Genomic DNA, 16,604 nt, shown 5'->3' on the forward strand with positions numbered 1-16,604 from the left:
AGAACAAAATAAATAGCCCCAATTAAACAGCAAATTGGAAATCTAGAAAATCAAAGGGAAGATTAATAAAATTGAAAGTAATAAAACCATTGAACTAATAAATCTAGGAACTGGTTTTATGAAAAAATAAAATTGATAAGCCATTGATTAATTTGATAAAAAAGAAAGAAAGCCAAATTACCAATATCAAAAATAAAAGGATGAATTCGCCACTAATGTAGAGGAAATGAAAGCAATTATAGCAGCACTTTTGTCCAATTATATGCTAAAATATCTGAACATCTAAGTGCAATGGATGAACATTTACAAAAATATAAATTTCTCAGATGAACAGAACAGGAAATTGAGTACTTTACCTATTTCAGAAAGAGAATTTGAACAAGCCATCGATGAACTCCCTAAGAAAAAATCCCCAGGACCAGATGGATTCACAAGTGAATTCTATGAAACATTTAAAGAATAATTAAATCCAATGAGATATAAACTATTTGGAAAAACAGGCAAAGAAGGATTCCTGCCAATTTTTTTTTGACATTTTGGGATCCCAATTGGGAAAAAAGATATAATACACAGTAAGAAGTTAAAAGCCATTAACTTAAACTCTGTGAAAAGTGGAAACTTAAACTCTGTGAAAGGTGGAAGCCTGTACATGGTCACCCGTTAAACAAAATCATAACTTAGATACTGAATCATAATTTAGATACTGTGACTGGCACATGACCAGTACATGACTAGTACCCAACTTTGAGTGTCTGAGCATTTAGCCAACAGGGTTAGATAAACACTTGGATGTCTGGGAACCATATTCCATGCTAAGTATAAACTAAAACATTAGTCAAAATATTAACTAAGCAGAAAAAAAATTATCTACCAATCCACAGTGAGGCACCTTATGGGTCCTCCTGCCTTTGTCTGATTTCTATAATTTCCACAGAGATTTTGGGGGGGTCTTTGCAGGGATCCACTAAATCATCTGGCAGCCATCCCAGATTTCCCCTGTTTATAAGTATTTATAATGATTGATTAAACTTCTATAATCAATCTGGAGACTCTTGGCCTCTTCATTTGGTATCAAGCTCCCCCTATGGTTATTGGGGAAGTACTGGGGAATTCCAGATCTTATAGACACAAGCGTGGTGCTGATACCTAAATCAGGAAGAGGAAAAAAAAAAGAGAGAGAGAGAGAGAGAGAGAGAGAGAGAAAGAAAACTATAGGCCAATTTCCCTAATGAATATTGATGCAAAAATTTTAAATAGAATATTAGCAAGGAGATTACAGCAATATATCATAAGGATCATACACTATGATAAGGTGGTATTTGTACTAGGAATGTGGACTCATTCAGTATTAGGAAACATATCAACATAATTGATCAAATCAATAATAAAATAAACAAAAATCATGATTATCTCCATACAGAAAAAATGCTTTTGACAAAAACAACTCATTCCAATTAAAAACTCTAGAAATTATAGGAATATATGGAGCTTTGCTTCAAATGATAAGTAGAATTTATCAAAAATCATAAGTAGGCATTATCTGTAATGGGGATAACATATGTCTTTCCAATTAGATCAGGGGTGAAGCAAAGTTGCCCATTATCACCACTATTTTTATTATTATTCTAGAAATGTTAGCTATAGCAATAAGAGAAAGAAAAGAAATTGAAGAAATTTGACTAGGCAGTGAAGAAACAAAACTATCACTCCATAGATGATATAATGGTATATTTGGAGAATCCTAGAGAAACAACTAAAAAGCAAGTTGAAATAATTAACATGTTTAGCAAAGTCACAGGATAGAAAATAAAGCTATAATAAATTATTAGCATTTCTATATTTTACCAACAAAATCCAGCAGCAAAAGATAGAAAGAAAAATTCCATTTAAATTTCATTTAAAATATAAAATACTTGGAAGTATACTTTCCAAGACAAGCCCAGGAATGATATGAATAAAATTATAAAACACTTTTCACACAAATAAAGTCAGATCTAAACCATCTAACATTTATTGATAATAAATCATAAAGAAATTTTTTAAAAACAATTCTTTGGTATACATACAATTTGCCATTTATTAAAGATAAAAGCAAATTTACATACTTATGAGATGGATGTGCTTGTTTATTCTTGCATAAAGAATTAAATCTTTGTGGAATATCTGACCCACATTGTAAGAAGCACTGAAAATCTTTCTTTATTGGTGCGAAAAATTTTTTTTTTAAATTTTGTCTGAGTTTGTCTTGGCAGGTAGACTCCTATGGCCTGCAGTTATTTTAAATGAGTTTTCTCTTTCTATCACTTTCCTCCTGGATTTTGTTGGTAGTACATATATAGTAATGCTGATGATTTCTGTGGGTTTATTTTGTATCCTGTAACTTTGCTGAAATTGTTAATAATTTTGACTGCTTTTTAATTGATTTTCTAGGATTTTCCAATTATGTCAAGCATATCCTCACATCAGCTGCAAAGAACAATCATTTTGTTCCCTTATTGCCTATTCTAAGTCCTTGCATTTATTTCCCTTCTCTTATTGCTACATCTAGCATTTCTAGAACAATATTGAATAATAGAATTGTCAATGGCCATACCCATTTCATCCCTGATCTTATAGGAAATGCTTCCAGCTAATCCCTGTTACAGATAATGCTTGCTCTTGGTTATAAATGAATATTACTTATCATTTGAAGCAAAGCTCCATTTATTCATGTGTTTCCTAGTGTTTTTAATAAGAATGAGTGTTGTGTATTGTCAAGAGCTATTTGTGGATTTATTGATAGAATCATATGGTTTTGTTGTTTTCATTATTAATATGGTCAATTATTCCAAAAGTTTTCCTAATGTTGAACCATTCCTGAATTTTCTTACTGTTAATTAGGTTTTCTTTTCTTTTTTTTAAATCAAATAGCCAATGGCTTATCTATATATCTATATATCTATATATCTATATATCTATATATCTATATATCTATATAGTTCAACGGTTTTCTTACTTTCGCTTTTGTTAATATTTCCTTTGGTTTTTCAGATTTCCAATTTGTTGTTTAATTGGAGATTTTTAATTTGTTTTTTTTTACTTTTTTAAAAAAATACATACCCAATTCATTTATCTGCTCTTTTTTAAACATTCAGAGATATAAAATTTCATAAATACTGCTTTGGCCACATCCCATATATTTTGATACATTTTCTCATTGTTGGCATTCTCTTTAATGAAAAATTCCTGGTGCTTTATCTACTGCACCACCAACTTTAAGGGAATAGTTGTGGATTGCTTTCCAGGATATCTGAACCAATTCATAGTTAAACAAAACAATGCATTAGTCTATCTAACTTCACATAATCCTTCCAATACTATTTATTTATTTTTGTTAACTTTGCCAATCATATAGATATGAAGTAGAAACAGAGTTTATTTAATTTGCATTTCTTTAACTATTAGTGAACTGGATAATTTTTTCCAATGGCTATAGGAAGCTTGGGTTTCTTTCCTTGAGGACTACCTGTTTATATCCTTTAAACATTTATCAATTTGTGAATGGCTCTTCTTAATATGAATTTGACTCAGCTTTAGATACACACACATATACACATATATATGTATATATATATACATATATATGTGTATATGTGTGTGAATATACATATAAACGAAATGAGACATCAAAGAAACTTGTTGAAAGCATATTTTTTCTCAGTTAACTACTTCCCTTAGCTACATTTGATTTGTGTGTATATATGTGTGTACGTGTGTGTGTGTGTGAGCACATGCGTGTGTGTGTGCAAATCCTTTTAAAATTTTAGGTAAATAATATTGTCCTTTTTCTTTTCTGTGGTCTTCTCTATCCTTTGTTTAGTTGCAAACTCTTATCCTATTCCTAGATCTGAAAAGAAATTTGTTACTTATGCTTATGACTTATTTATGCTGTGACATTTCATGTCATGTGTCCAACTGGAGTTTATCATAGTACAAATTAAGTTTCACATTTACTTTTCTTCTTTTCCTTTTTGTTTCTCTTTCAGGATAATATATATTTATTTATTATTTATTGTTATTACATGCTAATTTATATCACAACAATTCCTTCCCCTGTGTAACCTTGTGTTCTAATCTTACCTTGTCCCCACCTGTTTATCTGTTGAATTTTAAGTATTTTTATACCAAATTGTGTATATATAAGTATATAAATGTGTGTTTCCATGTGTGTATGGCTCTCCTTTGTCAGGTTCAGATAAGAATGAATTCATCTGACGCCCTCTTCTCCCATTCTCTTTCCCAATATTCTTCCAAGACTCTTCTCACATATTCCAATCATGAAAATTAACAAGTTCTTCCTTCTTTCACAGTAGTGTAATTGTTTTGCCCTCCCTTTTTTGTTCCCTTTTTAAATACTTAAAACAGAACCAACCTACTTCCAAGTCCTCTGCTATTTTTATATAGTTCTCTCAATATTATTTGAAGATATTAAGGTTTTGAAAGAAACACATGTTAGTTCCCTCCTTCATTAAAATGCTAGTGCCATGTCATCATGCAACCCTTTTCAATTACTCAAAGAAATTTACATTTCTAAACTAATCTTGACTCTTTTGTTTGTGTTTTGTAGTTCTTAATCAGTTCTAATCTTTTCATCAAGACTACATGAAACTCTATATTCTATTAAAATTAAAATATAGGATTATATTCAGCTTTTCATGATAAGTTGTCATTGGTTTAAGTCCATATCTTTTGCTTTTTGGAATATTATATTCTAAGGTCTCCTCTCAATGAAGATATAGTTGGCTAGCTATTGAGTTATCCTGTATGTGGTTCTTTGGTAGTTGAACTACTTCTTTCTGGTTTCTTGCAGTATTTTTTTTTTCTTTAATGTGGCAGTTTAGGAATTTTTATGACATTCCTGAGACTTTTCTTTTTTGGAGTGGGTGGGAGAATGTTCTTTCTTGAGATGATTGTAAAATTCCTTTATGTTCACTTTACCCTCTAGTTCTAATAGATCTGGGCAGTTTTTATATCATATTCTCTGTCTCAGAGCCCATTGATATGGAACTCTTTCCTCATTGGTGGAAATGCATGCTCTTCCCTGACTGAGTGATGGGGCAGAGATGGTAAAACTGGGAAAGCTCCCATGTCTAACAAGGCCAACCTATGATCATAGGCTGTCCTTTTTTGGCACAAAGGGAGGTCAAATAAACATCTCTAATGTCTTCTCCCAACCTTCTCCAAGAAAGATTTTAGTTCCTTCCAGGAGAAGGAGCAGGAAGTTGAAGCTAGATTCTTCAGAGAGGTATTGGGCTAGAATTATTTCATCTACTCTCTTAAATATTATAAATCTAATGGTTATAATCATGTTTAAACAACTTGTGATTGCTATTTTTCAGTATTAGGGGAAAGGAGAACCCAAACTCTATGTCTAAGACTTTACTCCTTTCCCACCAAATACCACTTCCACAATGAACACATATAGTGAATACTAAAGAAGTAATTTATTCAAATCATAGCCAAACATCAGAGAAAGTATGCATAGGAGAATATGTAACCAGACAATACAGAGTAAAAGAGCTCTCCCTTTGGGAGTAAGGTTACTCAACTCAACAGAGAAAGTGAGAAGGAGGGATGATAGGAGAGGAGCAGAGAAAAGAGTGGATGGATCAATGTTTCAACCAATTTTGTGATTCTGACAGGTTTATATTCTACTGCATTTATGCCTCATTATTTCTACTGTATGTAGTAACTTTTCTGAGAATCTACTAACCATTAGAAGAGCTTTCTGTCCTTACAAAATGTTTTCATTTTGTGTTATTCATTTGTATTGGATGGAGCAAAACAGAAGTATTGATCATTCTTGCCTGGGGGCAAATCAAGTAAGATGAAAAAAAACTTAAAAAACAGATATAAATTTAATTAGCAGTTGATCATTCAGTGCTCGTCCCCTAATTGAACATTTATCTTCACACTTGGAGTTGTTACTGGATGCAATGGATGACTGTCTTTAAAACACTGGAGATAAATGTTGAGAAGGCTAGGTACTAAAACAACACTATTAAGTTAAATAAAGACTACACAACACTATTCTTAAGTGTTTTCTGTTGCAAATTCTATGTTTATTAAATCTTTTTATTATCACTGAAAGAAATTGCTCATCTTGAAATGGGGAGAAGGGTCATATATGAGCTTCAAAAACTGGCTAAGCAATGACTCAAAATCAGATGGCAAGTCAGCAGCAGAAATATGAATAGTGCTTAGTAAAGAATCAGATTTCACCCTCTGCTCCATCTTGACTCCTCTTCCTCATGATACTTTTGTAGTTCCTTGTATGCAGAAAGTATTTATTTGTTAATTAATTGATTTCTGATATCTTTAGTATTCTCTTAAGTTATCAGTGTGTCTGAGAACTTTATCAAGAAGTAAGCTACAACAAAGTTTCACTTAAAGCTGAGCTAAAATGCTCAGCTCAGGCAGAGGTAAAGAAGGCCATTTTTAATGATTAATTTGCTTTCAGATGACCTTTATTTGTTTGTTAAGGCTGTCATTAAAATACAGAATTCAATTAATTACTCTTTTCTTAAAAGGGAATAGATCTGTTATTTTGCTGTCAAATTCATTTTTGAGTCAGAATAACATTAATTCACTAGTTTTAAGGAAATTGTAATTTATTAAACTTGATGATATGAAAGAAATTCTTCCATGATGCTTAGGGGTCATGTCAAAAAAAGATCTCTATTACAGTTTTCCCTCTTTGACCTTTGAACTCAAAAGTACCTGAAAACAAAAGTTGGCTTTGGTGAAAGCAAATCAGTTTTAAGATGACATCCAAATTTGGATTACTCTTTAGAAAAATGGGAATTATAGTCTCAAAACATGTGTCTTGGGAACAAAAATGTCCTGGGCACATTCATTTTTTTCATACAAAAAAATCATTCAAAAACCTACTTAAAGGAGGTAAAGATGACTGCTAATTTATAAGGAGTTAATAGAACAGATCACCAGTTATTTTTGTTATAGAAAGAGTATAATCCGTAACTCTAATATCTCACAAGTGAGGTTTACTCATTACACATATTTAGACAAATATTTTCTTAGTTTTTCATGCTTTGAAGGTAATAATGGAGGTAGTTTTCCCTTAAATTAAAAAAAGCTGTGGGCATTACTTCATGGATCAGAGAGAGAGAGAGAGAGAGAGAGCGAGAGAGAGAGAGAGAGAGAGAGAGATTCTATAAATTGGATGAATCTCTGCATGCACATTTATAATAGTTAAGAGAGATTTAGTGATTTATTAATGCAGACATCTTTTTATAGATCACATTTTATTACAACTTTTGGTGAAACATTAGGTGCAGATTTTCTTCTTAATTGGATACAATGAAAAATTTTAAACTTTCTATAGAAAAACAAATAAATCAATTAACAAGCATTTAAGTACCTTCTATAAGCCAGGCATTTTCATGTGCTGGGGTTATAAAGATAAAAATGAATCATCTTGGAGGCAACTAGGTGGCGCAGTGGGTAGAGTACCAGCCCTGAAGTCAGGAGGACCTGAGTTCAAATGTGGCTTCAGACCACTTGACACTTACTAGCTGTGTGACCCTGGGCAAGTCATTTAACCCCAATTGCCTCAAAAAAAAAAGAATCATCTTTGCCCTCCATAGACTTATGTTCTAGAGTAAATGTCACCTATGCAGAAGCAAAATAGATACAGAGTAAATACATATTAATTTGGGGAAGAGCTAGTGACTGGGAGATCAGCAAAGATGTCATATGGGAGGTGGCACTTGAGTTGTTTTGAACGCAGCTAGACTTCTAGAAGCTAGACCTCTAAGAAATAGAGATGAGAAGAAAGTCTATCATATTCATGGAGCCTGTGGAAAGGTATAGAAATGGGAAATGGAAAGTCATGAGTGAAGAACAGCAAAAAGACCAATTTAAATGAACCTAAGTACTCATGAAAGGGAGGAATATGTGATAAGTTGGGAAAAACAACCTGGATGGATTCAGATTATGATAGGTTCAAAATGCTAAACAGTGGAGTAGACCATTTTATTCTGAGCCACTACATTAAATAGTATAAGGGAGTGACATGGTCAAATCAGTACTTAAGAATTTCATTTTGTCACCTGTTTGGAGGATGAATTCAGAGATATGACATTCACAAAAATAACTAGAAGAAGAGCAAAAGAGGCCAGGCATTCTAACACAAACATGTGAAGGTTTCATCAGGGAAAATTAGGAAAGATTTAATTGAGGAGTTAACTCCTGAGAGGTGGAACTAAGATGGTGGAATAAAGTCAGAAATTCACCTGAGCTCTCTCCCAAACCCTTCTAAATACCTTTAAATAATGACGTTAAACAAATACTAGAGTGGCAGAACTCATAAAAAGACAGAGTGAAACACTTTCCACCCCAAGAAAAATAATAAGGTCAGCAGGAAAGCTCTGTTGCACCAGGGAGAGAGAGGACCACAATTCAGCACAGGCCACACCAGCAAAAACCAGGTCCCAGAAAACCTGGAGCAGGCCTCAGGGCAACTGAATCAGTGACAGCAGTGGCAGTTTCCAGACCACTCAGCACACAGATGCCAAAGACAACTTAGGTCAGCAGGAAAGGTCTATTGCACCTGGGTGAGAGCAAAGCAGAGTATAGCACAAGCTGCGCCATCACAGCCCCGGCTCCAGCAAACCAGAAACAGATCTTGGAAGTAACTGAATCATCATCATCATCATAAACTGTTTGTGGAGCTCACAGCACACAGATGGTAAGGCGGTCAGAACAATTGATTAGAAGGAGATTAAAGGGGTCTGTTTCCTAGCACTGAGTCAGGACTCTGTTGCTTTGCCTATACATGGATCTAGGTCAGAGTCCTGGGTTGTAGACCTACAGTAAGAAGGAGCACCAGAACATGAGATCTTATGGCCACAGTGGAGTGGGAACCTACATCACAGTTCCAGGGCAGAAAAGAGTGATTGCAGCCACTTATAGATAAGAGCACAGGCCAGGAGAGTACTAAGCACCTCTTGTTAGATCACAACAACCTAGAAGAACTGAAACCTTACAGAAGTATCTCTGAAAACAGCTGCACAAAACCACTGTACCCTAGGATAGTGTGCCCTTCACCCTGGAATCAGAGCTCCCCTTTAACAATGACTTAATGTCAAGTAATAGTCTGGGTAATTGGAAACAACAACAAAAAATTCATGCCATGGAAAGTTACTGTGGTGACAAGGAAGATCAAAACACACACTCAAGAGAAGATAACAAAGCAAAGATCCTAATCTAAAGCCTCCAAGAAAAATATGAATTGATCTCATTCCAAGAGCTTAAAAAGGATTTTGAAAATCAAGTAAGAGAGCTAGGGGAAAAATTAGGAAGAGAAATGAGAGTAATGCAAGAAAATTGAAAAAATGAGTCAACAGCTTGATAATGGAGACACAAAAAGTACAGAAGAAAATAATACCTTAAACAGACTAGGCCAAATTGCAAAAGAGGTCCAAAAAGTCAATGAAGAGAAGAATGCCACAAAAAGCAGAATTGGCTAATTGGGAAATTCATTGAGGAAAAAATAAACATCCTTAAAAAGTAGAATTGACCAAATGGAAAAGGAGATATAAAAGCTCAATGAAGAAAATAATTCCTTAAAGATTAAAATTGATCAAATGGAAGCTAATGACTTTATGAGAAATTAAGAAATGACAAAAAAAAAAAAAAGAAAAAGTAGAAGACAATGTTAAATATCTCATGGAAAAATAATTGACCTAGAAAATAGATCCAGGAGAGATAATTTGAAAATCACTGGACCACCATGATAAAAAAAAAAAGCCTAGACATCATATTTCAAGAAATTATGAAGGAAAACTTCCCTGATATTCAGAACCAGGCTAAAATCGAAATTGAAAGAACCAACCAATTACCTCCTGAAAGAGAACCCAAAATGAAAACTGCCAGGAATATTATAGCCAAATGCCACAGTTCTCAGGTCAAGGAGAAAATATTGTAAGCAGCCAGTAAAAAAAAATTCAAGTACTGTGGAGTCACAGAAGGATAACACAAGATTTAATAGCTTCTACACTGCAGTATGGAGGGCTTGGAATATGATATTCCAGATGGGAAAAGAGCTAGGAATGCAACAACAATCACTTACTCAGCAAAATTGAGTATAATCCTTCAGGGAGGGAAATGGATAATCATTGAAATAGAGGGCTTTCAAGCATTCTTTTTTTTCCTTAGGCAATTAGAGTTAAGTGACTTGCTCAGGGTCACACAGCTAGTAAGTGTCAAGTGTTTGGTCTGAGGCCAGACTTGAACTCAGGTCCTCCTGACTTCAGGGCTGGTGCTCTATCCACTGTGCCACCTAGCTGCCTCTTCAAGCATTCTATTCATTTCTATTCAAGCGGAATAGAAATTTTGTCTTTCAAAGTTAAGACTCAAAAGAAGCATAAAAGGTAAACAGGAAAGAAAAATCATAAGGTACTTCATAAGGTTAAACAGTTCATATTCCTAAATGGGAAGATGATACTTGTAACTCATAAGAACTTCTCATTATTGGGGTGGTGAGAAGGAGTATATATAGATAAGAGCACAGGTGTGAGTTGAATATGAAGGAATGATATCTAAAAATATAAAATTAAAGAGTGAAAGAGAAATGTACTGGGAGAAAAAAGGACAGGTAGAATGGGGTAAATTATTCCACATAAAAGTGGCAAGAAAAGTTTTTACAGTGGAAGGGAAGAGCAGGGAGATAAGGGGAAGTGAGTGACCCTTTCTCATCAGAATTGGCTCAAAGAAGAAATAACATACACATATAATTGGGTGTGGAAATCAATCTTACCCTACAGGAAAGTGGGAGGGGAAGAAGGTAAGAGGAAGGAATGATAAAAGAGAGGGCAGATTGGGGGAGGGTATAGTCAGAAACAAAATGCTTTTGAGGAGGGACAAGATGAAAGGAGACAATAGAATAAAAGGGGGGTAGGATGGAGGGAAACACAGCTAGCAATGGTAACTGGGAAAATTTTTGAAACAAGTTTGTATGATAAAGGCCTCATTTCTCAAACATATGGAGAACTGAGTCAAATTCATAAAAATGAAAGCCATTCCCCAATTGATAAATGATCAAGATATGAAGTTTTCAGATGAAGTAATCAATGCTATCTTTCACCATGTGAAAAAAATGCTCTGTTAGAGAAGTGCAAATTAACACAATTCTGAGGTACTACCTCATACCTATTAGATTGGCTAATAGGACAGAAACAGAAAATAGCAAATAGCGAAGGGATGTGGGGGAAAATGAGCCATTAATGCACTGTTAGTGGAGTTTTGAACTGATGTAACCATTTTGTAAAGCAATTTGGAACTACGTCCAAAAGGCTATATAACCATGCATATCCTTTGACCTACAATACCACTACTTGGTCTATATGCCCAAAGACATAAAAAAAGAAAAGGATTTATCTGTACAAAAGTATTTATGCCACTCTTTTCTGTCAGCAAAGAATTGGAAATTGAGGGAATGCCCATCCTTTGGGGAATGGCTGAACAAATCATGGTATATGATTGTGATAGAATATTATTGTGTTGTGAGAAATGAAGGGCAGGACTTCTGCGAGCCAAGATGGTGGAGTAAATTGCTGTTGCTCTCCCACATTGATTTCTGAAGCAACCAGAAACTTGTTACCTGGAAAATATCCTGGAAAAGTGGAGCCAGTTGCATGAGGGGTAGACTGGTCTTTTAGCACAGGAAACTTGGAGGATTGGCAAGAAAGGTCACTTGGGTAAAAGGGAAGCACATTCCAGGATAGGAAGCATCCCAGCAAGCCCCATCTCAGCAAACCCGAGGGAGATACTGAGCCCCAGGATGGTGGAGCAGGCAAATGCCAACTCCAGGACTCTCCTACATGTCTCAGCCTAGCCAGGGAAAACCAGAAGACTCCAGCTCAGACAACCACAGCCCCAAGCAAGTAGGCATCCTCCAGCGGCCTGACCTCCACAAGCTTTACCACAGCCCCTGGTGAGCAGGCATCCACCAGGGACCAGACCTCCCCATACTCCAGGGCTGCCTGGGTGAGGTGGGTGTCCTCCAGTGTCCAGACCTCCATGTGCTTAAGGGTAGCCCTGGGAAACACAGAAAAACCCCACCTGGCCTCAACATATACCAAACACCACCAGTAGGACTCCAGCTCATCACCAAGTAAGCTGCCAGAAACCTACAGTCTTCAGCTGACAGCTCATGAGACCCCCAACACAAAAAGCTAGTGACCAGACCCCTGACGCCCAGCATAAAAAGCTTGGGACAATGGCCCCTGTGCTCTAGCAGGAGAGCTCAACTTTGAATGTCAGGAAATAGGCAAATAGGAGGTGCAAAAACAAGCAAACAAAAAAAAATCACTGACCATAGACAGTTTCTATGGGGATAGGGGAGATAAAAACACAAACTCAAAAGAGGACAACATTGTCAATATACCTATATCCATAACCTCAAAGGTGAATATGAATTGGTCTCAAACCCAAAAAAATTTCTTGGAAGGTGGCAAGAAAGATTTTAAAAGTCAAATTAGAGAAGTAGAAGAAAAATTGAGGAAAAAAAAGAGAGGTATGCTAGAAAGAGTCAACACCTTGAAAAAGGAAGGACAAAAATTGCCTGTAGAAAGCAGTTCCTTAAAAAATTTAATTGGCCCAATGGGGGAAAAATCTACTAAAGAAAACAATTCCTTAAAAAGTAGAATTGGGCAAGTAGAAGCTAATAACTCTATAAGACATCAAGAATCAGTCAAACGAAAATTAAAAGCACAAAAAAAGAAGAATATGTAAAGGATCTCATTTGAAAAAAAAAAAACTGACCTGAAAATAGATACAGGAGACCTAATTTAAGAATTATTGGTCTATCTGAAATCCATGATCAAAAAAAAAAAGAGCCTGGACAGCATCTATCAAAAAATTATCAAGGAAAACTGCCCTGGTATCTTAGAACCAGCTGGCAAAATAGTCATTGAAAGAATCCACCCAATCACCTCCTGAAAGACCTCCCAAATTGAAAATGCCAAGGAATATTGCAGCCAAATTCCAGAGCTATCAGGTCAAGGAGAAAACACTGAATGCAACCAGAAAGAAACACTTTAAATATTGTAGAACTATAGTCAGGATTATGAGAACTTAGCAGCTTCTCTATGAAAGGATAGGAGGGCTTGGAATATGATATTCTGAAAGGTAAAGGAGCTTGGATTACAACCATGAATCAACTACCCAGCAAAATGAGCATAATCTATCAGAGGAAGGATCAACATTCAATAAAGTAGGGAACTTTCAACCATTCCTGTTGAAAAAACCAGAGGTGAACAGAAAATCATATGATTATCTCAACAGACACACAAAATGCTTTTTATAAAATACAATACCCATTCCTATTTAAAAAAAAAAAACTTGAGAGCATAGGAATAAATGGAGTTTTCCTTAAAATGATAAGTAGCATCTATCTAAAACCATCAGGAAGCATTGTATTTAATGGGGATGAGCTAGAAGCATTTCCAATAAAATCAGGGTTGAAACAAGAATGTCCTTATTATCACCAGTCATTCAATATTGTACTAGAAATGTTAGCTTTAGCAAAAAGAGAAGAAAAACAAATTGAAGGAATTAGAATAGGCAATGAAGAAACAAAGCTATCACTCTTTGCAGATGATATGATGGTATACTTAGACAATCCAACTAAAATTACTTGAAACAATGAATAACTTTAGCAAAGTTGCAGGATATAAAATAAACCCATATAAATCATTGGCATTTCTACATATTACTAAGAAAGTCCAGCAACAAGAGATAGAAAGAGAAATTCCATTTAAACTAGCTGTAGAAAATATAAAATATTCTGGAGTTTACCTGCCAAGACAAACCCAGGAACAAAATCACAAAACACTTTTCACACAAAATCAGATTTAAATAATTGGAAAAATATCAGTTGCTCATGAGTAGGCTGAGCTTATACAATAAAAATGACAATTCATTTACTTATTCAGTGCCACACCAATCAAACTACCAAAAATTATCTTTGGCATTATTTTATTTTGCCAATTTTACCTATTTATTTTAAATTATTTAAATTACCAAATTTAAATTCCCGAAAAGATAGAGCTAGAAAAAATAATAATAAAATTCATCTGGAAGAACAAAAGGTGAAGAATATCAAGGGAATAAATGAAAAGAAATGCAAAGCAGAGCACAGGACAGGAAAAGAGTAAACACCTCACCCCTTATCATATCACCTTGGAAGAACTAAAAATGTACAGGTCCCTAGAAGTATCTCAGAAAACAGCTGCACAAAACCCCTGAAGCTTTGGAGAGTACACCCTCCACACCCACACTGGAAGCAGAGCCCTATCTTAAAAAAGAGTTTAAAAGTCAAGTAATTGGCTGGAAAAATTAGTAGGCAGCAGAAAAAAAAAACTCAGACTATAGAACCTTACTTTGGTGACAAAGAAGATCAAAAGGTACAACCAGAAGAAGACAACAAAGTCAAAGCCCTTACATCCAAAGCCTCCAAGAGAAATACAAAATGTAAATTAGGACAGCTTTGAGTAAGTCAATCAGCAAACATTAACTTCCTAACCTACTTTGTGCCAGGCATTGTGCTTTATAGTCATCAGATTAGCAGAAAATATTAATATGTAATGAAACTCACTGCTGGTGTGGTTGTGGAGAAGCAATTAAATGCTTGCATGTGTAAATACAGGGAAAAATTACAAACATAATCATACCCTTTGATCTCATAATTCCATTGGGAAAATAGACCTTGAAAACCTTATCAAACAATAACAATAAAAATAAAAGCTATCATTTCAAAGATTTAATTTTTAATGAAAGATCTCTGAAACATCAGTTATAAACCTGTCAGATCTATGGAGAAGTGAAGAATTTATGACCAAACAAGAGATAAAGAACATTATGAAATGAAAATGGATAATTTTGATTACATTAAATTAAAAAAGCAAAACCAATGCATCCAAGATTAGAAGGGAAGCAGAAAGCTGGGAAACAAGTCTTACACCCAGGATCTCTGATAGAGGCCTCATTCCTAAAATACTAGAGAACTGAGTCAAATTTATAAGAATACAATCATTACCCAATTGAGAAATGGTCAAAGGCTATGAATAGGCAGTTTTCAGGTGAAGAAATTAAAGCTGTCTATAGACGTGAAAAAGTGCTCTAAATTACTATCATTTAGAGAAATGCAAATCAAAGCAACTCTGAGGTACCACATCACACTTATCAGATAGGCTAACCTAACAAAACAGGAAAATGATAAATGTTGGAGAAGATGTGGGAAAATTAGGACACTAATTGATAGATTTGCAAACTGATTCAAGCATTGTGGAGAGCAATTTGGAACTCTTCCCAAAGGGCTATATATAAAACTGTGCATACCCTTTGATCCAGCAATACCACTCCTAGGTCTGTATCACAAAGAGATCATTAAAAAGGGAAAAGGACCCACATGTACAAAAATATTTATAGCAGCTCTTTTTTGTGGTGGCCAAGAATTGGAAATTGAGGGGATGCCCATCAATTGGGGAGTCATTGAACAAGTTGTGGTATATGAATGTAATGGAATACTATTGTGTTATAAGAAATAATGAGCAGGCAGATTTCAGAAAAACCTGTAAAACTTTCATGAACCGATGTTGAGTGAAATGAGCAGAACCAGGAGAACATTGTACATAGTAATAGCAACATTGTGCAATGACCAAATTTGATAGACTCAACTCTTCTCAGCCACACAACGATCTAAGACAATTTCAAAAGTCTCTTGATAGAAAATGCCATCCATATTCAGAGAAAGAACTATAAAGTCTGAATGCCGATTAAAGCATTTTATATATTTTTTCTTTCTCGTGGTAATCCCATTTTGTTCTGATTCTTCCTTCACAACATAAGTAATGTGGAAATATGTTTAATATGATTGTACATGTATAGCTTATATCAGATTGCATTCCACCTTTGAGATGGGGGAGAGGAGTAAGGGGAAAAAGTTAGAACTACAAATCTTATAAAAGTGATTGTTGAAAACTAAAAATAAATTAATTAATTAAAAAAGAAAAAGAAACATATTTTAGTATGAACAGAATAAAAATAAGATAAAAAAAATGATGGACAGGATGATCTCAGACAAACCTGGAAAGAATTACATAAGCTGATGCAAAGTCACATGTACTATATACAAAGTAACAGTAGTATTATGAGATGATCAGCTGTGAATGACGTAGCTGTTCTTGGCAATACAATGATCCAAGACAACTCTGAAGGACTTATGATGAAAAATGCTCTCCATCTTCAGGGAAAGAATTAAAGGTGTCTGAATACACATTGAAGCATACTTTTTCTTTTTTTCTTTATTTTTCTTGAGTTTTTTTTGTCTGTGTTTTCTTTCACAACATGACTGTTACAGAAATGTTTTGCATGACTACACATGTATAACCTATATCAAATTCCTTGCCTTCTTAGTGAGGAGGGTTGTGGGGTTGGAAGGGAGAGAATTTGGACCTCAAAATTTTACGAATGAATGTTGAAAATTATTTTTACATGTAACTGGGAAAAAATAAAATATTGAAAGAGGAAAAAGAAAGAAA

Source organism: Phascolarctos cinereus, unplaced genomic scaffold (genome assembly GCF_003287225.1).
Source record: "Phascolarctos cinereus isolate Bilbo 61053 unplaced genomic scaffold, phaCin_HiC Scaffold_7;HRSCAF=346, whole genome shotgun sequence".
NCBI lineage: Eukaryota > Metazoa > Chordata > Mammalia > Diprotodontia > Phascolarctidae > Phascolarctos > Phascolarctos cinereus.